The sequence below is a fragment of the Anomaloglossus baeobatrachus genome, chromosome 3 (genome assembly GCF_048569485.1).
Source record: "Anomaloglossus baeobatrachus isolate aAnoBae1 chromosome 3, aAnoBae1.hap1, whole genome shotgun sequence".
NCBI lineage: Eukaryota > Metazoa > Chordata > Amphibia > Anura > Aromobatidae > Anomaloglossus > Anomaloglossus baeobatrachus.
In genome coordinates, this window is record NC_134355.1 from 468,872,884 (window position 1) to 468,897,777 (window position 24,894).

At 45.0% G+C, this 24,894-nt stretch overlaps 1 protein-coding gene across 16 annotated transcripts in view; it reads right to left on the reverse strand.

Annotated features, from left to right (window-relative positions):
* The window catches only part of SOX2 (SRY-box transcription factor 2), a 1,239,357-nt gene that overhangs the window by 52,180 nt on the left and 1,162,283 nt on the right, over positions 1–24,894 (reverse strand). The window contains exon 1 of one of the 16 annotated variants that reach the window (XR_012751681.1): positions 5,750–5,767. The exons of the other annotated variants lie outside the window; for them this stretch is intronic. The gene's annotated coding sequence lies outside the window, so the exon portion shown is untranslated. Of the gene's footprint in view, positions 1–5,749; positions 5,768–24,894 lie in introns of those variants that run through there. 16 annotated transcript variants of the gene reach the window in all.

Below are 24,894 nucleotides of genomic sequence, written 5' to 3' on the forward strand. Positions count from 1 at the left end.
ATGAGGTCCATCCTATTTTTATGATGAGTGCTCCTCAATTTCCTTGTTTGCCAAAATTCAAGCACCTATGGAGATCATATCCATAAGGGGTTCTCACTAGCGATGAGCGAATACTAAATATTCAGGTTCAGGTTATTTGTACCACACCATTCCAGTATTTGTCATGAATAAAGAACCTAAAGCAAGTCAATGTGGAATCCAAGCATTTTTCTGGGTAATCTTCAAGAAAAACGCTTGGGTTCCCCATTGACTTGCACTAGGTTCGTTAATCATGACAAATACTTTTTTGTTAAATATTTTGGCATGACTATGTGGGAATGATCCTTCTTATGGATTCCAGATTAAATAAAACCCACATGGCGTCATGAATAATGAACCTAATGCAAGTCAATGGGAAATCGAGCATTTTTCTTGAAGATTTCCAAGAAAAATGCTTGGGTTCCCCATTGACTTGCTTTAGGTTCATTATTCGTGACGAATATTGGAATAGTACTAGGTATGCAGTATGAATAACCTGAACCCAAATATTTAGTATTCGCTCATCACTAGTTCTCACCACAGGCTGTCATGGGAACAAAGAGAACTTGGAATGGATCTCCACTTTCATGGAGCTAGTGTGCTTCTAGTATGACCAGAGTAAAAGCCATATTGGTTGTAATCAGCATTTGCAGAAGCAAATTTAACAAAAAAAAGTGTAAATGAAACAAAAAAAAAAATAATAACAATTGAGAGTCCTCAGTACTTAATACATTTTAATAACTACTGAAAAGATGAAGAATAGCAAACTTTCGAGACTACTCAGGTCACTACTCAGGTGGAATTTGTTGAGTAGTCTCAGAAGCTTAGTATTTGTTCCTATTTTTTCATTGTCAACCACTGAGGACTCTCAGTTTTGATTAGTTTTCTATCGTCTAGCTAACACAAGATAAAGATGTATTTTTCCTGTAACTAAATGGAACCGAACAGTTCAACGTCTGATTATTAATATTTTTCAAGTAGAATGAAATGATCTATAACCCTTGGAGGAGAGGCAATAAAGGGGTTAACGTGTACAGACACATTCATGTTGTAATAGTACATAGCAGCTATAGAACAGTGTCTAAGGTCCTATTTACTGCCATGTTGTAGAATTTCACACCTAGCTCAGGGCTTTTATACTTATGTTTGCACAATGAATGTTTGTAGAGAATAGAGAAAGCTGTGAGTGATTTCTGTGTCTTCTACACTCTTCTGGTAGAGCTGGAGCCCAGTGAAGGTCCTGTTGTGTGTCTGCAGAGCTGACAAGTTGTGAACATCTGTTCTCCTCCTGTTAAACAGCAATGGGAATGCCATGTAGTACACAGCTGTAAGCCGGAGCTGTGCCTCTTTATGACAACATCTGTCACTATAATACAGTAATACTGCCTGAAGCTTTGTGTTTCCTTCCAAGTAAATCTTAAGACTTTTAGGGACATATTTTACAGAGCCTTCAACAAGATGGGTGGTTCAGTAGGTACCGCATTGAAGACAGAAGTTTCAACCTGACCAGGAAAACATGCACATATATGTTATAAGGTATTTGTGCTTCCTCACACTTAGAACTAGAGAACATTTTGGAACAGATATATCAAATTGAAAAATGGCCCCCATCAAGACACGACCCCAAATATCTCAGAATCTAAAGAGTATTTGGGACAGGATATATCAAATGGAAAATTGGCCCCAAATATCAAAGAATCTAAAGAATATTTGGGAAAAGATATATCAAATGGAAAAATAGCCCCAATCTGGAAAATGACCCCAAATATCTAATATCTAAAGAATATTTGGGAAAGGATATCTCAAATTGAAAAATGGCCCCAATCAGTAAAATGACCCCAAATATCTCAGAATCTAAAGAATATTTGGGAAAGGATATATCAAATTGAAAAATGGTCCCAAATATCTTAGAATCTAAAGAATATTTGGGAAAGAATATGTCAAATTGAAAAATGGCTCCAATCAGGAAAATGACCCCAAATATCTCAGAATCTAAAGAATACTTGGGAAAGGATATATCAAATGGAAAAATGGCCCCAATCTGGAAAATGACCCCAAATATCTAATATCTAAAGAATATTTGGGAAAGGATATCTCAAATTGAAAAATGGCCCCAATCAGTAAAATGACCCCAAATATCTCAGAATCTAAAGAATATTTGGGAAAGGATATATCAAATTGAAAAATGGTCCCAAATATCTTAGAATCTTAGAATCTAAAGAATATTTGGGAAAGAATATGTCAAATTGAAAAATGGCTCCAATCAGGAAAATGACCCCAAATATCTCAGAATCTAAAGAATATTTGGGAAAGGATATATCAAATGGAAAAATAGCCCCAATCTGGAAAATGACCCCAAATATCTAATATCTAAAGAATATTTGGGAAAGGATATCTCAAATTGAAAAATGGCCCCAATCAGTAAAATGACCCCAAATATCTCAGAATCTAAAGAATATTTGGGAAAGGATATATCAAATTGAAAAATGGTCCCAAATATCTTAGAATCTAAAGAATATTTGGGAAAGAATATGTCAAATTGAAAAATGGCTCCAATCAGGAAAATGACCCCAAATATCTCAGAATCTAAAGAATATTTGGGAAAGGATATATCAAATGGAAAAATGGCCCCAATCTGGAAAATGACCCCAAATATCTAATATCTAAAGAATATTTGGGAAAGGATATCTCAAATTGAAAAATGGCCCCAATCAGTAAAATGACCCCAAATATCTCAGAATCTAAAGAATATTTGGGAAAGGATATATCAAATTGAAAAATGGTCCCAAATATCTCAGAATCTAAAGAATATTTGGGAAAGAATATGTCAAATTGAAAAATGGCCCCAATCAGAAAACTGACCCCGAATATCTCAGAATCTAAAGAATAATTGAGAAAGAATATATTCGATTGAAAAATGTCCTCAATCAGAAAAATAACACCAAATATCTCATAATCTATGTAAAATTTACCAAAACATTGCATCAATTAAAAACCCTTATATTTGCTTCTTTTATATATATATGAAAAGGAACAAGATATCTAAGAAGTACCATATGTTCCCCCTTGCTCTAAAAGTTTTTCTGTCCAAGAAAATCAGGTAACTGCTGGTTGAGAATAATGCACACATATAGGGGTGAACATATCATTGGTGCAACAGGAGCCCAAGAGGTAAAGTGCCCAACTTTTAATTTCAAAGCAGGTGGAATTGTACATTATGATGAATTATTGGACTGCAAAGGACCAATATGGTGTTCTTGCACAACGGCCCTCTTCTGTTTGTTTCCATCCCTGCCTTCATAGTCTTAAAACTAATGGGTTTACTGTATACCTAACAGGAACATAGCTTGTTCCTGGCACACATATGTTTTACAATTTCTAATTTATCCTGTAGATCCCTTGTTTTTGGACCCTTACCGGTCAAATAATAAAATCCATGAATAGGTTACAACTAGAAAATACAGGAAAATCTTAGAAACCCTCTAATCTTTGTACATTATTACAAGAAAGATTGAAAGTACTTCAAATGTATACAGTCAGCACTTTATTCCGTATAGAGACACCAGGATTACAATACAGTGGTAGTCAATAGCAATCAGATTATTTCCTATATATTTATTACTAAATGTATGTAAATCATGGAATCCATATAAAATCTGGGGTCATTTAAACATTTATATGATTTATTTGATATGGTTAATGAACTATATGCAAACCTAATTTTCTTCTACGTATGAAAGGAATACAGTGGATCAGAAAAAGAAACAATTACTGAGTTTATTGACAGAATTCTTGATCCAGACCTCTGGGAATAGAAAGCTTCTCTGTGAGTATGAGCCAGTTAATCAACTCACTTATTTTTATTGACTGGTCTGAGCTGAAACTGGTTTATCCTGATCTATTAGGTGTTCTAGAAGGTTTACAAAGGCATCTGATACCTGAAGAGTAGCGGATTGACAGCGCAGGAGGTGTTATGTCATCCTTCTAGTTTACTAGAGACCATAGCTGTGTTTACACACTATGATCACAGTGTGATATGGAAAGACCAAGCTTGCCTATAGCTGAAGAAGTCTACTACAGGCAGGCTGCGGGTTTAGAACTACTGTAAATATATTTTGTATCTTTATTTGTAACTCAGATATGTACTTAAGTTAGGGAAAAAAAAACTATACCTCACTGCTGACTGCTCTGGCCACCTGTCAGGGTACAGTGATGGAGAGAAGAGAGGGATGTGAACCCATTATTCCCAGAATCAGGCTTACCCTGAGAGGGGCATGACTTAGGCGGGCTTTGCACACTACGACATCGCAGCCCGATGCTGCGATGCCGAGTGCGATAGTGCCCGCCCCCGTCGCAGCAGCGATATGTGGTGATAGCTGGCGTAGCGAAAGTTATCGCTACGCCAGCTTCACACACACACTCACCTGCCGTGCGACGTCCCTGTGGCCGGCGACCCGCCTCCTTGTTAAGGGGGCGGGTCGTGCGGCGTCACTGCGACGTCACACGGCAGGCGGCCAATCAGAGCGGAGGGGCGGAGATGAGCAGGATGTAAACATCCTGCCCACCTCCTTCCTTCCGCATATCCTACGGAAGCCGCAGTGAGGCCGGTAGGAGACGTTCCTCGCTCCTGCGGCTTCACACACAGCGATGTGTGCTGCCGCAGGAGCGAGGAACAACATCGGACCGTCGCGTCAGCGTAATCATGGATTACGCCGACGCTGCACCGATGATACGATTACGACGCTTTTGCGCTCGTTAATCGTATCATCGAGCCTTTACACACTGCGATGTCGCATGCGATGCCGGAAGTGCGTCATTTTCAATTTGACCCCACCGACATCGCACCTGCGATGTCGCAGTGTGCAAAGTGCCCCTAAGGGTACCTTCACACTTTAGCGATGCAGCAGCGATCCGACCAGCGATCTGACCTGGTCAGGATCGCTGCTGCGTCGCTCCATGGTCGCTGGTGAGCTGTCAAACAGGCAGATCTCACCAGCGACCAGTGACCAGCCCCCAGCCAGCAGCAACGTGCAAGCGACGCTGCGCTTGCATGGAGCCGGCGTCTGGAAGCTGCGGACACTGGTAACTAAGGTAAACATCGGGTATGGTTACCCGATGTTTACCTTAGTTACCAGCGCACACTGCTTAGCTTAGCGTGTGCAGGGAGCAGGAGCCGGCACTGGCAGCGTAAGAGCTGCGGAGGCTGGTAACGAAGGTAAATATCGGGTAACCACCTTGGTTACCCGATGTTTACCTTGGTTACAGCTTACCGCAGGCTGTCAGATGCCGGCTCCTGCTCCCTGCACATTCAGGATTGTTTCTCTCTCGCTGTCACACATAGCGATGTGTGCTTATCAGCGGGAGAGCAACAATAAAAAAATGAACCAGGGCTGTGTGTAACGAGCAGCGATCTCACAGCAGGGGCCAGATCGCTGCTCAGTGTCAGACACAGCGAGATCGCTAATGAGGTCACTGCTGTGTCACAATAACCGTGACTCAGCAGCGATCTCAGTAGCGATCTCGCTGTGTGTGAAGTACCCCTAAGTGCTTTATCAGCCTTCACCAGAGTGGATGATAGCAAGGATGGACTTGTCTGATGATAGGCACCAGATACCTCTCCAGGAAAGCTCCTGGTTATCATGCTCCACCAAGGTCAGCGCAAAGCGGGACAAAGGGAAGGAATACACTGCCACTAGGCAAGGATAAGGAGGGGGAAACCCCTGACACTTACCTTAAGCATCCCTGAGGTCCCTAACTTCCTTAGATGGGTTTTTTCATCCTGTGCAGCGGTCACGTTTCTATCCCTGTCTTTTCCTGAACTCAGCCCTGACTAGTGTGCAGGGCAGTGGATACTTCAGCCCCACTCTAGGTTAAAGACACAGAGAGGATAAGACAGACGGGTAAAAGAAACAGCTATCATACAAGGTACTCCAGACTACAGGAAGGAGCAATGAGGAATGGACCAGTGAGGCAAACCAAACACAACACAGCTTTCAAATAGCAAACGCCAGCTACAGATCCCAAAATTACTTCCTTGTCCAAAGCTCACATGTTCCTTCTAGAGCAGTGTTTCTCAACTCTAGTCCTCAAGACCCACCAACAGATCATGTTTTCACGCTTTCCTCAATATTAGACAGGGAATAATTCAATCACCAACATTAAGAAAATCCTGAAAACCTGATTGAGGAAAACCTGAAAACATGATCTGTTGGTGGGTCTTGAGGACTGGAGTTGAGAAACACAGTTCAAGAGGCTAGCTTAGCAAAAGCTATTACTAGCATACCTCCCAACCGTCCCGGATACAGCGGGACAGTCCCTCTTCTGAGCCTTTGATCCCGGGTCCCGCCCGTGAGGCTGTTTATCCCGGGCTCCACCCACCCACTGTAGCCCCGCCTCGCTGTTTCTCCCTTCTATTCATTACAGAGCCGACCGCGCACCTACTCCTGTGACTGCTGCTGAGGTATGAATCACCCCCTGCAGCAGAGCGATCCCCCTGCAGCAGAGCGACCCCCCCTCCCCCAGAGCCGACCCCCCCAGTCCTGGAGCCTGCGTTTCTCTGCAGCTGTTCTCTGACTCCCCCTGTGCGGCTTCTCACTGCTGCAGATACACGGGGAGTCAGGACGCTGAGGAGACCGTGCAATCAGCTCTTCTCTCTCCTGCAGATAGCAGTGACAATAACCTATGCAGAGTGACATCTGCAGGCTTCTATTAGCTTACCGATCAGTGGTCTCCTGCCTGTGGAGCAGAGCTGCTGGGTCCTAGCTTCCCAACAACTTCAGCTCTGCTTTATCCTGGCTGCCCTACCAGTTAAAGGGAACATGTCAGCAGAAATTTCACAATAAAAGTAATAGATTCCCCTCTGCAGCTCCTGGGCTGCTTCTAGAAAGGTTCCTGTTGCTATTGTGCCCCCTTTGAGACCTACAAAAATACTTTATGAAGTCTTACCTTTTTGTATGCAAATGTGTTTTTATGGTCACGGGGGCGGGCTGTCTGGCGTCCGTTATTCCCCCTCCTGCCGCTTTACGCAGTCCCCCATTGCTCATTTACATACACAAGAACGCCTTCCTCATGTAACTGTCCTCCCGAAGATTTGCGCATGTGAACGCTTTTTCAGGTGATTGCGCAGGCACGAGATTATGGGCGGCGCTGTGATTGTCATCAACAGCGTTAACCAAGTACCCGCCCATAATCTCGTGCCCGCACTTTTCCCTCTGACTCCACCGTTATGCGCAAGTGCTGGCCATATGAACCATGTTACCTATTACCGCTTGCACGAGATTATGGGCGGGTACTTGGATGACTTTGCTGATGACAATCACAGCGCCGCCCATAATCTCGCGCCCACGGTAATAGGTAACATGGTTCATATGGACAGTGCTTGCGCATAACGGTGGAGGCAGAGTGAGAAGCGCGGGCACGAGATTATGGGTGGGTACTTGGATGACGCTGCTGATGACAATCACAGCGCCGCCCATAATCTCGCGCCTGCGCAATCACCTCAAAAGCGTTCACACTTTGCACAGTGCTCAGTCCCGCGAGAGTGGCACTGGGCATGCACAAAACTTCAGGAGGACAGTTACATGAGGAAGGCGTCCTCATGTATGGAAATGAGCAATGGGGGACGGCGTACAGCGGCAGGAGGGGGAATAACGGACGCCAGGCAGCCCGCCCCCGTGACCATAAAAACAGATTTGCATACAAAAAGGTAAGACTTCATAAAGTATTTTTTTAGGTCTCAAAGTGGGCACAATAACAACAGGAACCTTTCCAGAATGCAGCCCAGGAGCTGCAGAGGGGAATCTTTTATTTTTTTTGCTAAATTTCTGGTGACAGTTTCCCTTTAAAGGGAACCTATCAGGTGCAATCTGCACTCAGAGCCAGGAGCAGTTCTGGGTGTATATTGCTAATCCCTCCCTAACTGTCCCTGTATACACTAGCATAGATAAAGGCATCTATAGAAAAAGTATTTTTAAAGAGCTTATATCTTATGCTAATTAGCGCGGGGACTAGTCCCAAGGGCGTTACTTCACTTGGCTAGTCGGCTCACATAGCGTATTAGTACTCACACAGGGGCGTAATAACATGCTAACATGCTATGCGAGCCGACTAGCCAAGTGAAGTAACGCCCTTCGGACTAGTCCCCGCGCTCATTAGCATAAGATATAAGATCTTTAAAAATATTTGTTCTTGATCTCTTTATCTATGCTAGTGTATACAGGGACGGTTAGGCAGGGATTAGCAATATGTGCCCAGAACTGCTCCTGGCTCTGAGTGCATATTGCACCTGACAGGTTCACTTTAAAGGGAACCTGTCACCAGATTTGGGGCCTATAAGCTGCGGCCACCACCAGCGGGATCTTATGTACACATTCTAACATGCTGCATACCTCCCAACCGTCCCGGATACAGCGGGACTTTCACGCTTTACGTTGTTTGTCCCGTTGCCACGGGCGGGACGGCCGGCTCCCGGGCTCCGCCCACCCACTCTCTCTCCGCCTCCCTGCTTTTCCCTCCTACCATCCTAGTAGACGTGGCATAGAGAGGAGCGCTGCCTGTGCTGCTGCTGGTACAGTAAACTAATCTCCCCAGCGCTGATTTCCCTCCCTCCCCCCTCACCCCCGGCCGGAGCCTGTCTGTGCGGTCGGCCGGCCGCCTGTCTGTGCGGTCGGCCGGCCGCCTGTCTGTGCGGTCGGCCGGCCGCCTGTCTGTGCGGTCGGCCGGCCGCCTGTCTGTGCGGTCGGCCCGCCACCTGTCTGTGCGGGCGCCCCCCTGCCGCCTGTCTGTGCGGGCGCCACCCGCCGCCTGTCTGTGCGGGCGCCCCCCGCCGCCTGTCTGTGCGGGCGCCCCCCTGCCGCCTGTCTGTGCGGGCGCCCCCCTGCCGCCTGTCTGTGCGGGCGCCCCCCTGCCGCCTGTCTGTGCGGGCGCCCCCCTGCCGCCTGTCTGTGCGGGCGCCCCCCGCCGCCTGTCTGTGCGGGCGGCCCGCCGCCTCATTGTGCGGGCAGCCGGCCGCCTCTCTGTGCGGGCGGCTGGCCACCTCTCTGTGCGGGCGGCCCGCTGCCTGTCTGTGAAGGCGGCCGGCCGCCTGTCTGTGAAGGCGACCGGCCGCCTCACTGTGCGGGCGACCGGCCGCCTCACTGTGGCTGCCTGCGTGTCCGTGCTGGAGGCCCGCCGGCTGCCTGCGTGTCCGTGCTGGAGGCCCGCCGGCTGCCTGCGTGTCCGTGCTGGAGGCCCGCCGGCTGCCTGCGTGTCCGTGCTGGAGGCCCGCCGGCTGCCTGCGTGTCCGTGCTGGAGGCCCGCCGGCTGCCTGCGTGTCCGTGCTGGAGGCCCGCCGGCTGCCTGCGTGTCCGTGCTGGAGGCCCGCCGGCTGCCTGCGTGTCCGTGCTGGAGGCCCGCCGGCTGCCTGCGTGTTTGTGCTGAATGGGTGTGGATGGGGAGTGGATATGGGCGTGACTGTGAAATGGGTGTGGTTAGGGGGCGTGGCCTAAAAATTTGCCGCGGCGCGCTACGCGCGCCGCAAACTTTGTCCCTCTTTTCCTTCTTTAAAAGTTGGGAGGTATGATTACTAGCAATTCCCTGACCTGAAAGAGGAGTCTTTATAGCAGTGGTAATTAGAAAACTCAGAACAGCTGATTCCAGCTTTCCACCAGAGTTTTAGGAGACCACCAGAACTACTTAAATCTTGCAGCACCAAACTCATAGAAATCTTAATAGTCAGCAGTATTAACCTATGCAAGTATGCATGTAGCCCTGCGCTGCAATCTCCTGACACCAGAAATAGGAGGGACCACTCTCTTGTGGTACCCTTGTAACCCCTTATTGCTCACCATACGGTTCTCTTCTTTCTGTCTGCAAACTCTTCACTAAATGTTGGGACATACGGCTGCATCCAGGCCTCGCAGATTACTGTACGTCATAGGGAGGCATAGTGAATATATCCTCTCTTGTTAAGAACTTTGTAGAATGTAAGGTTAATTTAAATATCAGCACAGCAATGAGAGCTGGCAATGATATAACATATTTGTTGCCTTTTCTATATTTTCACAGAAAGCATAAGTACCCTCATAACAAAAGAGAAATCTTAATTCTTAAAAAACACAACACTTTATTAGATGCAATAAAGTATATTTAGAAGATTATATACGAAATGGTAGGAAAAAAAAGGATTAATAGGCCAATCAGTGGATCAATGGATCAATAACGAGAATAAAGTAGCAGAATAAATATTTGCGGCTCAATGTTTTGGCCCAGCCTAAACCAGTATCACAGCATTAGGCCTAAGCCACATGGCGATAAAAACAGTGCGAGTGGAGTGCGATAAAACATCGCATTCCACTCGGACCAATATTAGCCTGTGTGTCAACGCACATGAGCGATTATTTTCTCAACCCTAATCGGACCGAGAAAACAATCGCAGCATGCTGCAACTGTAATGCGAGACTCTTTCTCTCGCACCCATTCAAGTGTATGGGGCGAGAAAAAAATCGCACTGCACTCACGGTACACCGGAGAAACTCATTGTAACAATGTCAAAGGCAAAGTATAAAAATGATCACGTCCACATATGTTACTGTCGACAGAGCAATGTTTGCACTTACATTAGGAGCTTTAGAAATTCGTTCTCCAATTTACAATCTACCCTACTCTTTATACTTCGTGAAGGTATTTCTGAACACAGGACATTCCACCAAGCACGAATGACTTGTGTACTGTACATACAATGTGAGGCTTCCTTGAAGTTTAAATGGAACCTGTGACATGTAAAAATGCTATTAACCAGCAGATATTGGTTTAATCTGCAGGTTAATAGCTTTTGAAACTTGCCTGGCACCTGCACATTGAACCTCGCTGCCGGGAGGAAATTAAATATTTTCCTCCCAGCAGCATTAAGGTTTCATTCACAGGGGCGGTGTCAGCGCAGGATCAGTCATTGCTCTGTGTATGGAGAGTTGATTTAGCATTACATCTGGCTGACAGTCAGTGCGTTGGGGCATAGTTACAGCCAATGCTCTCAATACACAGACCGGTGACTGAACCCACGTTGGCGCCACCCCCTTGACTGAAATCTGAATTTTGCCGGGAGGAATAAAGTTAATTTTATCTCGTCAGTGGGATTCAATATTTAGTTACCAGGCAGATTTCAAGCACTATTAACCTGCAGATTAACCCCATATCTGCAGGTTAATAGCGTTTTCACACGTGACAGGTTCTCTTTAAACAAGCTGCAGACACAATTCGTCTTTACAAGTACACAACTCTATTGCTATTTAGTGATATATATATGTATTTTGATGGTTCAAAATATTTATTACTATATGTTTTATGACTTAAGGAAGGCTAACAATGGGTGGGATATGTAAAAAAGAGAAAACTCAGTCATGCTCCCCTATTGGCACCTACCTGGATCCAATGCATTTCGTTTCATGACAGAGACAGGTGTCATGGTCGTCTCTCTGCTATATGAGACTTGTGACAGATCCTGGACTTGAGTCACATTTCCATTTTCAATATTAAATGTGTTTCCTTTCTTTTGACAGTTGTAAGGTTAATGTCAGTATTGCTTACCAGCAAGGTGTTTCTGGTTTGGGACCACTCCCACCACCCTGGAGAGGAGGTGTGAGGGGGCGGCCATGATTCCTGAGTGTATGGCTATACAGTTGTGTGGTGATACTTTTGTTTTGGGTTCTTCAGTGAGTTTACTAGTTTCCAAACACATGCATGGACATAAATGTCCAGGTCCGGATCGTGTATGAATGATTATGTATGGGTGTTAACTAATAACATCACTTGAAAGTCTGCGTCCGGGGCTCAGGGCTTTAAGGCTAAGAACGCACTTTGCGTTCTCCTACTTGCAGTTCTAAACGCACGTTTTGAGCTTAATTGATTTGCCCAAAGTTGCCTTTTTCAGAACTTTAGCACTGAAAACGCATGCCTATTTACCGCGTTTTAGATGCGTTTACAGCGCTTTTTACATGCTTTTCCACCTGCGTTTTGACGGATGCGTTTTGAACATCAAGACACTGCTAAATGAAGTTTAAACAGTCAAACAGAATGAAAAAAGAGAAAAAAAAGGATCAAATCTTTATTAATGGGAAAAATAATGAAAATAGATATATTTCATAAAATTATAGCGGTAATATACATTTTTTAATAGCAAAAAATGCATATTTTTCTTAAATTTAATTGTCGGATTATGTGTGTGTGTAAAGGGACATATCAAATCATTATTTTGATGTCCAAAAAGCATGCGTTTTGGAAGTCCAAAGCGCATGTTTTCTGCACATAAAAAGCAGGTAAAACGCAGGAATTTGAAGGAATCTTGGTTTTTGCCATTTCTCATTGACTTCAATGTTAGCAAAACGCACCCAAAATGGCAAAAACAATTGACATGCTGCTTCTTTGAATGCATGGTTTTTGCCACAAAATATGCAAATTAAACACAGCGTTTAGAAACGCAAAGTGCGGTCTGAAAATCACCATTTTCCATTGACTTTGCTGAAAAATCAAAATGCATGCCTTTTGGCATGAAAAAGGTGCTTCTCAAAAAAAAAAGCACCTGAAACGCAGGTGGAAATGCAAAGTGCGTTCTTAGCCTAAAGGGGGCTTTACACGCTACGACATCGCTAATGCGAACTCGTTGGGGTCATGGAATTGGTGACAAACATCCGGCCGCATTAGCGATGCCGTTGCGTGTGACACTTATGAGCGATTTTGCATCGTTGCAAAAACGTGCAAAATCGCTCATCGGTGACATGGGGGTCCAGTCTCAAAAATCGTTACTGCAGCAGTAACAAGGTTGTTCCTCGTTCCTGCAGCAGCACACATCGCTCCGTGTGACACCACAGGAATGAGGAACCTCTCCTTACCTGCCTCCCGGCCGCTATGCGGAAGGAAGGAGGTGGGCGGGATGTTACGTCCCGCTCATCTCCACCCCTCCGCTTCTATTGGGCGGCGGTTCAGTGACGCAGCTGTGACGCTAAACGAACCCCCCCTTAGAAAGGAGGCGGTTCGCCGGTCACAGCGACGTCGCCGGGCAGGTAAGTATGTGTGACGGGTCTGGGCGATGTTGTGTGGCACGGGCAGCGATTTGCACGTGTCGCACAAAAGATGGGGGCGGGTACCCACGCTAGCGATATCGGGACCGATATCGCAGCGTGTAAAGCGGTCTTAAGAGTCTTGGTCCATATCGTGTTGCAGACATTATCAGTCCTACAGCCGTGCGGCTGGAGCTATCCCCAGGACATATCGCCTATAAGATTGTTCACAGGTTGGCGCTCAGGAGATGTCTGGTGTCTTCGGGGCCTCCATGCATTTCTGGTAGACATAAGGGTTTATTTGCATTGAAGGTGAACAACCAGTCATATACAGTGCCTACAAGTAGTCTTCAACCCCCTGCAGATTTAGCAGGTTTGATAAGATGCAAATAAGTTAAGGCCTCGTCACACTAAGCAACATCGCTAGCAACATCGCTGCTAACGAACAACTTTTGTGACGTTGCTAGCGATGTTGCTGTGTGTGACATCCAGCAACAACCTGGCCCCTGCTGTGAGGTCGTTGGTTGTTGCTGAATGTCCTGGGCCATTTTTTAGTTGTTGCTGTCCCGCTGTGAAGCACAGATCGCTGTGTGTGACAGCGAGACAGCAACAACTAAATGTGCAGGCAGCAGGAGCCGGCTTCTGCGGAGGCTGGTAACCAATGTAAACATCGGATAACCAAGAAGCCCTGTCCTTGGTTACCCGATATTTACCTTAGTTACCAGCCTCCGCCGCTCTCCCTGTCAGTGCCGGCTCCTGCTCTGTGCACATGTAGCTGCAGGACACATCGGGTTAATTAACCCGATGTGTGCTGTAACTAGGAGAGCAAGGAGCCAGCGCTAAGCAGTGTGCGCTGCTCCCTGCTCTGTGCACATGTAGCTGCAGCACACATCGGGTTAATTAACCCAATGTGTGCTGTAACTAGGAGAGCAAGGAGCCAGCGCTAAGCAGTGTGCGCTGCTCCCTGCTCTGTGCACATTTAGCTGCAGCACACATCGGGTAATTAACCCGATGTGTGCTGTAACTAGGAGAGCAAGGAGCCAGCGCTCAGTGTGCGCTGCTCCCTGCTCTCTGCACGTGTAGCTCCGTGCGGTGGTAACCAAGGTAAATATCGGGTTGGTTACCCGATATTTACCTTAGTTACCAAGCGCAGCATCTTCCACGTGGCGCTGGGGGCTGGTCACTGGTTGCTGGTGAGCTCACCAGCAACTCGTGTAGCGACGCTCCAGCGATCCCTGCCAGGTCAGGTTGCTGGTGGGATCGCTGGAGCGTTGCAGTGTGACATCTCACCAGCAACCTCCTAGCAACTTACCAGCGATCCCTATCGTTGTTGGGATCGCTGGTAAGTTGCTTAGTGTGACTGGACCTTTAGAGCCTGCAAACTTCAAACAAGAGCAGGATTTATTAACAGATGCATAAATCTTACAAACCAACAAGTTATGTTGCTCAGTTAAATTTTAATACATTTTCAACATAAAAGTGTGGGTCAATTATTATTCAACCCCTAGGTTTAATATTTTGTGGAATAACCCTTGTTTGCAATTACAGCTAATAATCGTCTTTTATAAGACCTGATCAGGCCGGCACAGGTCTCTGGAGTTATCTTGGCCCACTCCTCCATGCAGATCTTCTCCAAGTTATCTAGGCTCTTTGGGTGTCTCATGTGGACTTTAATCTTGAGCTCCTTCCACAAGTTTTCAATTGGGTTAAGGTCAGGAGACTGACTAGGCCACTGCAACACCTTGATTTTTTCCCTCTTGAACCAGGCCTTGGTTTTCTTGGCTGTGTGCTTTGGGTCGTTGTCTTGTTGGAAGATGAAATGACGACCCATCTTAAGATCCTTGATGGAGGAGCGGAGGTTCTTGGCCAAAATCTCCACGTAGGCCGTGCTATCCATCTTCCCATGGATGCAGACCAGATGGCCAGGCCCCTTGGCTGAGAAACAGCCCCACAGCATGATGCTGTCACCACCATGCTTGACTGTAGGGATGGTATTCTTGGGGTCGTATGCAGTGCCATCCAGTCTCCAAACATCACGTGTGTGGTTGGCACCAATGATCTCGATCTTGGTCTCATCAGACCAGAGAACCTTACACCAGTTTGTCTCAGAGTCCTCCAAGTGATCATGAGCAAACTGTAGACGAGCCTTGACATGACGCTTTGAAAGTAAAGGTACCTTACGGGCTCGTCTGGAACGGAGACCATTGCGGTGGAGTACATTACTTATGGTATTGACTGAAACCAATGTCCCCACTGCCATGAGATCTTCCCGGAGCTCCTTCCTTGTTGTCCTTGGGTTAGCCTTGACTCTTCGGACAAGCCTGGCCTCGGCACGGGTGGAAACGTTCAAAGACTGTCCAGGCCATGGAAGGCTAACAGTAGTTCCATAAGCCTTCCACTTCCGGATGATGCTCCCAACAGTGGAGACAGGTAGGCCCAACTCCTTGGAAAGGGTTTGGACCCCTTGCCAGCCTTGTGACCCTCCACGATCTTGTCTCTGATGGCCTTGGAATGCTCCTTTGTCTTTCCCATGTTGACCAAGTATGAGTGCTGTTCACAAGTTTGGGGAGGGTCTTAATTAGTCAGAAAAGGCTGGAAAAAGAGATAATTAATCCAAACATGTGAAGCTCATTGTTCTTTGTGCCTGAAATACTTGTTAATACTTTAGAGGAACCAAACAGAATTCTGGTGGTTTGAGGGGTTGAATAATAAATGACCCTCTGAATAAACTTTTCACAATTTAAAAAAAAAAAAAAAAAAAGAAAAAAAAAGAAATAACATTCTTTTTTGCTGCAGTGCATTTCACACTTCCAGGCTGATCTACAGTCCAAATGTCACAATGCCAAGTTAATTCCGATTGTGTAAACCTGCTAAATCTGCAGGGGGTTGAATACTACTTGTAGTCACTGTACATTCCATCTTGACAGTCTGGAGGCCTCTCATTACAGGGGGGTACTGTCACGGTCATCTCTCTGCTATATGAGACTCTTTGCTATATGACACTTTTGACAGATCTTTGACTTGAGAGTCATTTCCATTCATGACTTTCAGTATTAAACCTGTTTCCTTTCTTTTGGCAGTTGGAGGGTTAATGTCAGTATTCCTTGCCAGCAAGCAAGGTAATTACCAGCTCAGGTGTTTCCAGTTTGGGACCAATCCCAGTCTGTTTGTATACCCTCTGCTACCAGCAGGGGGTGCCAGTTATTCTCTTTGCCATATGGATGTTGAGCGAGGAGGTCGAAGGAGCTGCTGAAACTCTCTCTTGAAGTTGCTGTGATGGGTGCAGTCTTGGTGCTGACTGCAACAGTTGTAGTGTTTTCTCCCCATCTGTCTTCCTTCTCTGGTGTGTTGTTTCAGTGCAGCCATGGTGCTAGTGTTCCTTACTTGCCTACTCCTTAGCCAGGCACTATGATAGGGTCACTCAGGGCTTCAGGTCCCTGCTCGGCGACAGCTGAGGAACTTGTATAGGGACTGGCTAGGAGTGCAGGGAACAGCGGCAGGTAAGTGGAGGAGGTGTCCATCTTCCCTTTTACTAGCGCTAGGGCTCACCGTTGTTAACCCTAGAACGCATACCTGGGGCCTCGCAGGCCTGCCAGGTTACTTGTTTTCTATTTTCTGTAAAAGTACTTTAGTTTGAATTTTGAAAATCTAGGTAATCCTCAGGTATTTAGTTGTTAGTAATTTCCAGTTATTCATATATTTTTATGTTACAGACATTTTGGTATAACAACCTTTTTTTGGGACTACCCCATATTCACGCACCTGGGGCCTTTTAGGCCTGTTTACAATTATCATGGAATAACTAAAAAAAAATACTTTTCAAAGTTTATTGCAAAGTAAGGATGCATTCCCACTAGCGCTGGGGTCCGCCAGGACGGGATTCCGTAATGGATCTGACCTCCTGGTAACTCCAGCTAAGGCTGCCGGAATGGCAGGATTCCGCCAGCCTTAGCTGGGGTCACCAGGAGGTCAGATCCATTACGGATCCCCTCCTGGCCTCTCCGTCACTGGTGACATCACGCGCATACACAGTAGCGCAATTCCCACAGTTAGAGCCAGGAGAGGCAGTGGGAACACGTGCAGGGCAATTCAGGGACTTAGCCGCTGAAGACACAGAGACCACCCTAGACACTTGACGCCTAGCAGCCAGGCATCAGGAGCGGCAGACAGGTTGTACAGGAGACAGCAGGCACCCCAGAAGTGGATGGAGGATGGGCAGGTGCGGTTTGAGGCTCAGGAGAATCCCGAACCATGACACTGTGCATTCTGAAAGAGCGCTTTATAATATATTGAAAGAGGCTTTGTATTTGAAAAGTACCCACCAAACCTAAACACTAAACATGGCATGACCATTATACAAAGTTCACATCAAGTTTTACCTTATGTTCTGTGGCTCTTTTGGGGCATACATAAAACCCATGCAAAATGGGATTCGGGCATATGCACAGATAGGGCCATCGATAATAATGATGGAGATGGAGTCACAGTATGCTCTGTTGTACATCATTAATAACCATGTACGCCTATTGGAGGAGGGTTCCAAGATGTAGTAGACTATATTTTACTGCCAGCCTCAACTTTAAAGGGGTTGTCCACTTCTTGGACAACCTTTTCCACTCCACGATTCCCCCACTTAAAATAAATAAGCCTATGCTCACCTTCCATGACTGCACAGTTCCAACGCTCATTTTCTCTGGGCTCATGTGAGTTTGTGATGTCACGTGAGCTCAGCATCGAATGACTGCTGGCTTCTCTCCCCCTGCCTTTTGACAAATTAGTTAATTAACAGGAACTGAGAGCTGTAGCTGCTGCTCACTTCCTGTTAACCAGCCCTGCATCTGAAGGCAGGGAGAGAGAAGCTGGCGGTGACATGAGCCCAGAGAACATGAGCGCTGACACCACTGGAACTGCACAGGCATAGAAGGTGAGTATAGGCTTATTTATTTTAAATGGGGGAAATGTGGAGTGGGAAGGGAGTTTTTTAAATAATGGGCAACCCCTTTAAAGGGCACCAATCACCAGGATTTTCCTATGTAATCTAAAGCCAGTGCTATCATGCTGATTCTATACATACTTTTAGTTGTCAGTTAGGATGTAAAGTTTTTAAAACACAAGAAAGTAAAGCTTGTAAAATGAACAGTTTTTTGATTGACAGCAGCTACAGCAGCTAATAGCTGGGGTGGGTTTTGATATTGTTGCCTGCCCCTCTGCCTGTTGTTCCTCCCCCTTTCTATTATATATGCTAATTCCATTATAGAGGCGTTTTACTATGGCTATAAATCATGGTGGCTAGAAGGACCTGTGATGACATCATACCATGTGACCAGAAGGGGCGGTGCCTCAGCCAACACAGCTGATACTAGGAAGCTTCTCTATATATTATAGTTTTTCCTGTGTACCTTAACCCCTTAGTGACGGAGCTAATTTTCACCTTAATGACCAGACCAAATTTTGCAATTCTGACCAGTGTCACTTTATGAGGTTATAACTCTAGAACGCTTCAACGGATCCCAGTGATTCTGAGAATGTTTTTTCGTTACATATTGGACTTCATGTTAGTACCAAATTTTGGACAATATGAAAAAAATTGAATTTTGGCAATGTAGCAATTTTCAACTTTTGAATTTTTATACCGTTAAACCAGAGAGTTTTGTTACACAAAATAGTTAATAAATAACATTTCCCACATGTCTACTTTACATAAGCACAATTTTGGAAACAAAATTTTTTTTTGTTAGGAAGTTAGAAGAGTTCAAAGTTTATCAGCAATTTCTCATTTTTACATCAAAATTTACAAAAAAATTTTTTTTAAGGACCACATCACATTTGAAGTGACTTTGAGAGGCCTAGGTGACAGAAAATACCCAAAAATGACACCATTCTAAAAACTGCACCCCCCAAAGTACTCAAAACCACATTCAGGAAGTTTATTAACCCTTCAGGTGCTTCACAGGAACTAATGCAATGTGGAGTGAAAAAAAGCAAAAAATAAAATTTTACCTAAAAATGTTGCTCTAACCCAAATTGATTAATTTTTAGAAGAAATAAAATAACAATATGGACCCCAAAACGTGTTACCCACTTTCTTATGAATGCGCCGATACCCTACATTTGGTCAGAACCCTCTCTTTGGACAAATGGGAGGGCTCGGAACAGAAGGAGCAATATTGAATTTTGGAAAGGAAATTTGGCTGAAATAGATTGCGGGCACCATGTTGCATTTACAGGTCCGCTAAGGTACCTAAAGAGCAGTAACCCCTCACAAGTGACACCATTTTAGAAACTAGACCTCTCAAGGTTTTTATCTAGGGGTATAGTGAGTATTTTGGACCCACAGGTACTTCACAGATTTTGATAACATTACGTTGTCATATTGAAAATTTTCATTTTTTTCTCAAAAATGTTGCTTTAGCATCAATTTTCTCACTTTTTCAAGTGGTAATTCCAAAAATTTGACCCGAACATTTGTTACCTACTTTCGTAGGAGCACTTTGATACCTCACATGTGGTCTGAAGGGTTCTGAGGGCTGAAAAAGATTGCGGGCACCATGTCGCATTTGGAGGGACCCTAAGGTAAGTAAACAGCAGAAACCCCCCACACGTGACCCAATTTTGGAAACTAGGCCCCTCAAGGAATTTATCTAGATGTTTGGTGACTATCCTGAAGCCCCAGGTGCTTCACAGAATTTTATAATGTTGAGCCATGAAAATAAAAAATAAAATTTTACCACAAAATTGTTACTTCAACCAGGTAGCTTTTTTCACAAGGGTAACAGGAAAAATTTCAGCATAAAATGTATTGTGCAATTTCTCCTGAGTTTGGCGATACCTAATATGTGGTAGAAATGAACTGTTTGGGCACACGGCAGGGAAGGAGTGCCATTTGACTGCAAAATTGGCTGGAATCAATAGCGGACGCCATGTTGCATTAGCAGAGCCCCTGAGGTGCCTAAACGGTGAAGCTCCTCAACATGTGGCCACATTTTGGAAAATAGACCCCCTCACGGAATTTATCTAGATGTTTGGTGAGTACCCTGAACCCCCAAGTGCTTCACATACGTTTATAATGTTGAGCTGTGAAAATAAAAAAAATACATTTTTACCACAAAATTGTTATTTTAACCAGATAGCTTTTTTTTTTACAACAGTAAAAGGAAAAAAATCAGTATAACATTTATTGTCCAATTTCTCCTGAGTATGCTGATACCTTATATGTGGTGGAAATCAACTGTTTGGGTGCACGGCATTTGACAGCACAATTGGCTGGAATCATTAGCGGTTGCTAAGTCGCATTTGGAAAGCAGATAAGGTGCCTAAACAGTGGAGGTCCCCCACAAGTGACCCTATTCCGGAAACAAGACACCTCAAGGCTTTTATCTTGGTGTATAGTGAGCAGTTTGAATCCATGAATACTTCATAGAATTTGATAAGCTTAGGTCGCCGTATTGAAAATTTTCATTTTTTTCCACAAAAATGTTGTTTTAGCATCAAATTTCTCACTTTTTCAAGAGGCAACAACAAAAAGTGGACCCCACAGGTTGTTGTCCAATTTCTTATGAGCACAGGGATACCCCACATGTGGTTAAAAACCTCTGTTTGGATAAATGGGAGGTCTTGGAATGGAAGGAGCACCATTTGAAGTTTGGAAAAGTTGAATTAAATTGCGGGCACCATGTCACATTTGTAGGGCCCCTTGGGTACCTATACAGCAGAAACCCCCCACAAGTGACCCCATTTTGGAAACTGGACCCCTCAAGGATTTTATTCAGGTGTATAATAAGCATTTTCAATCCACAGGTACTTCACAAAAATGTTGCTGTAGCAACAAATTTTTCACTGTTAGGCTATGTGGCCATGATCCAGCGACACTGCGTCTAATACACAGTGTCAACCTTCTTGCAGAGATGTGAGTGTTGTCCACAGGAGAACGCAGCTGCCCATGCCCACAATTTGGGTTCAGGCTGCTGTGGACTTTAGTTCTATTCTACCTGCAGAGAGCACTCTCATTTTCGCAGCATAAATTGACATGCTGAGGCTCAGGAAGCTGCACCACAGGTCGGTTTATGCTGCGGAGTAAAGAAGCACAGTGGGTATGGGATTTCTAAAAATCCTTCCACTGTGCTTCTACTGCACAACGCAGCATTATGGACGCAGGGAAAATACTCTGCACCCAAAACGCTGCAAAGCCTGATTGTGGGCACACAGCAATAAATGCTAAAATGGATGAATGGATAGATGTCAAACATATATATAACGTCCCACCCCCCTGCATATTCTAAGCTGGCGCCCTTTAGTGACTTACATGTGGCAATAAAGGGTGCCTAGCCTTGTATTTAGCCCCCCAAAAAAATAATAATTAAAATAAACGACGTGGGGTCACCCCTATTTTTGATAGCCAGCTAGGGTAAAGCAGACAGCTGTAGCCTGCAAATCACAGCTACAGCTGACAGCTTCACCTTGGCTGGTGATCAATTTGGAGGGCTCCCCAGGCTGTTTTTTTTTAATTATTGATAAATAATTAAAAAAACAAACAAAAAAAACTTGGGGTCCCCCCCCAAATTGGATTACCAGCCAAGGTGAAGCTGACAGCTGTGGTCTGGTATTCTCAGAGTGGGAAGAGCCATGGTTATTGGACTCTTCCCAGCCTAAAAATAGCAGGCCGCAGCCGCCCCAGAAGTGGCGCATTTATTAGATGCGCCAATCCTGGAGCTTTGCCCCAACTCATCCCGTTGCCCTGGTGCGGTGGCAAACGGGGTAATATATGGGGTTGATACCAGATGTGTAATGTCACCTGGCATCAAGCCCAGTAGTTAGTGATGTCACGGCGTCTATCAGATACCAGACATAACTAATTGACAGTAATAAAATAAAATGACAACAAAAAAAAAAATTTATTTGAAAAAACACTCCCAAAACATTCCCTCTTTCACCAATTTATTGAAAAGAAAAAAAAATAATCGGGTCCGGTGTAATCCATTTTGGAAGTCCCACGACGATTCTGGACCGTCTAGAATATGGGGGGCACGATCAGAGAACGTATACCACATTTTCTAGGAGTGCAGACCCCACTCTCCCCGGTTCACAGCAGCAGAGTGCGAGCAGCAGCCAGCATTTCTGAAAGCAGGAAGCTGGCTGACAGCCGCTCTGCACATGTGACCAGCGTGCATTGTGAAGGAGGAGGGGGCCGCGGGGGATCAGTGCTGCACAAGGTACCGGGGTTACAGGGGAACACCGGGGTGGTTATACGGGGTGACCTGGCAGGACCTGGGAAGCAGTTTTCTGTCGCATGTGTCATGGCACATGCAACAGAAAGCAGAGGAAGAGGATGAATGCCGGCGGTGTGCTGCTGTGCGCGTGGCCATCTTGGATTATGGAGGGGGGTTGGGGGTTGGGGGGCACTTTCGTGACACCGGGGGACCAGAGGGGACCGGGGAGGAGATTTATCTCCCATCTAACGTTTGATCATGCCAGATGGGAGATAAATAATTTTTTACCGGCGCTGTCATTTACTGCAACGCGATCATCGGTATACGGTGTATACTAGTGATCACGTGACTGGAGACCGGAAAAACAGACCCGAATCATGATCTCCAGGTTCTCAGCTACCCCCGGTAGCTGAAACCCCGGAGATTTTCTGTCACTGGACGGCGCTACAGGCTTTTTTTGGCATGACGTCTCAAAGCGTCGGTACAGAACAAGTACCCTGTTTTTCCGATGTCTTGAGATGTTAGGCCGTCGTTATGGGGTTAAACTACATAGTATTAGCAAGTACAAGGATAATTATATTGATACCAGGAAGTAACAGTATTTTTGTGTTGGCTGAGGCCCTGCCCCTTCTAGTCACATGGGTATGACATCAGCAAGGTCCTTCAAGTCACCATGCTTTATTGCCACAACCTTCTATAATGGAATTAGCATAAATAAGAGACAGGGGGAGGATGGACAGGCAGGGAGCACGAATTACTATCAAACCCACCCACCCCAGCTATTAGCTGTTAGCTGCTTGTCAGCTGCTGCCGCTCAAAAAACTGTTAATTTCACAAACTATACATCCGATCTTATAACTAAAGGTATGTATAGAATCAGCCTGATAGTGCCAGTATAGCACTGACTTTATGTTATGTAGGTAAATCCTGGTGATTGGTGCATTTTAACAGTAAAGAAACTTGTGTACCCCCCCAAAAAATAATAGTGGTTTTGGCATCATCGGTTTGTAACAATGGTAATGGCTGTTTTGTTTTGATTCCCTGGATTGCGCTTAAATGTGAAAAGTATTATAGGAGGAAACTACAGTCTCAGTTATAGTACTAGTGGGGAACGGAAGACAGAAAGGGTGTAAGTAAATTGGTCTGATACCAACCCCATTACATTGTAGCAATACATTAGTCATTTACTTACACTAAAAATATATGCATTTAAAGGTCACAAAAAATAGTTTGCAAATTACATTTTGAAAATCCATCTAGACAATCCTATAAGCAAATGTTGAATTGTTTAGCATTTTACAATAATTAAAAATATGTATTTTTTAATAAAACCGGCAATGTTTTTCTATTTGCGTCAGAATATTCCTGCCACCATTTTTGCAGTATGACGTAGGGAGGAAAAGGATAACGCAAGGGGATATACTTGTCAATATCCTTGTTTCTTTAGAATTGTTGTAAATTGTAAAGGCCCCCATGCACATTAGAGTAATATTAGCTAAACCCACCAATATTGATGGGCACAACCATCAGTCTACTGCAGACTGGAACCGCTTGACTTTTGACTGACAGATAATGTCGAGGAGATAAGGATCTGGCATGTCCTTTTGTTTTCGGCCAGACATCCCAGAAGAGTCCTACAGCAGCTCTTAGAGAACACAGGAGAGAGTTCAGCAGTACCCAGTGCTCCTGTGTATGTGGAGGAATTAGGAGCTGCCGGCTGGACAATTGGCCAAACATTTTTCAAGCCATCATGTGTGGTGTATGGCTTAAATATTTACTTTTATAATTATGCAGACACTAAAATTAATCAAATGTTTCTTCAAAATGAATGAATGTTGTTTAGGTTCTAAGATCTCTACTGATTAATTAATTAATCTATAAAGTAATCAGACCTCAAAGAAAACTCAAATTTTTCCTCTGCCTGCAGTCACCACTAGAGGGAGATTAGGAGCCTATTGGATATTGTTCATTAATAATGTTAAAAGGAACCTGTCTTGTATAAAAACACTACTAATCTGCAGATATGGGGTTAATCTGCAGGTAAATCGTTAATCATCTTCTGATGCCATGCGGCCGTCATACCAGGAGGAAATTATATTTATTCCTCCCGACAGCCTCGGGCTTGTGGTCATAGGGGTAGCGCTGGCGCAGCTGCAATCACCGCTCAGTGCTTAGTAAGTACCGTATTTTTTGGACTATAAGATGCACCGGACCATAAGACACACCCTGATTGTAGAGGAGGAAAATAGGAAAATACATTTTTCAAGCACAAAATGTGGTCATGACACACTGTTATGGGGTGAGGATCTGCTGCTGACACAGTATGGGGGTAATTTAAAAAAAAAAACAAAACAAAAAAAAAACGGCGTGCGGTTCCCCCAATTTTGATAACCAGCCAAGATAAAGTCTCACAGCTGGGGGCTGGTATTCTCAGACTGGGGAGACTCACGTTATTGGGAGCCCCCTAAGCCTAAAAATATCAGCTAGCAGCCGCGCAGAATTGCCGCGTCCATTAGATGCGACAGTCCTGGAACTTTTCCCAGCTTATCCCGATTGCCCTGATGCGGTGGCAATCGGGGTAATAAGGAGTTAATGGCAGCAGCCAATAGCTGCCACTAAGTCCTCAGCTTAGTGATGGC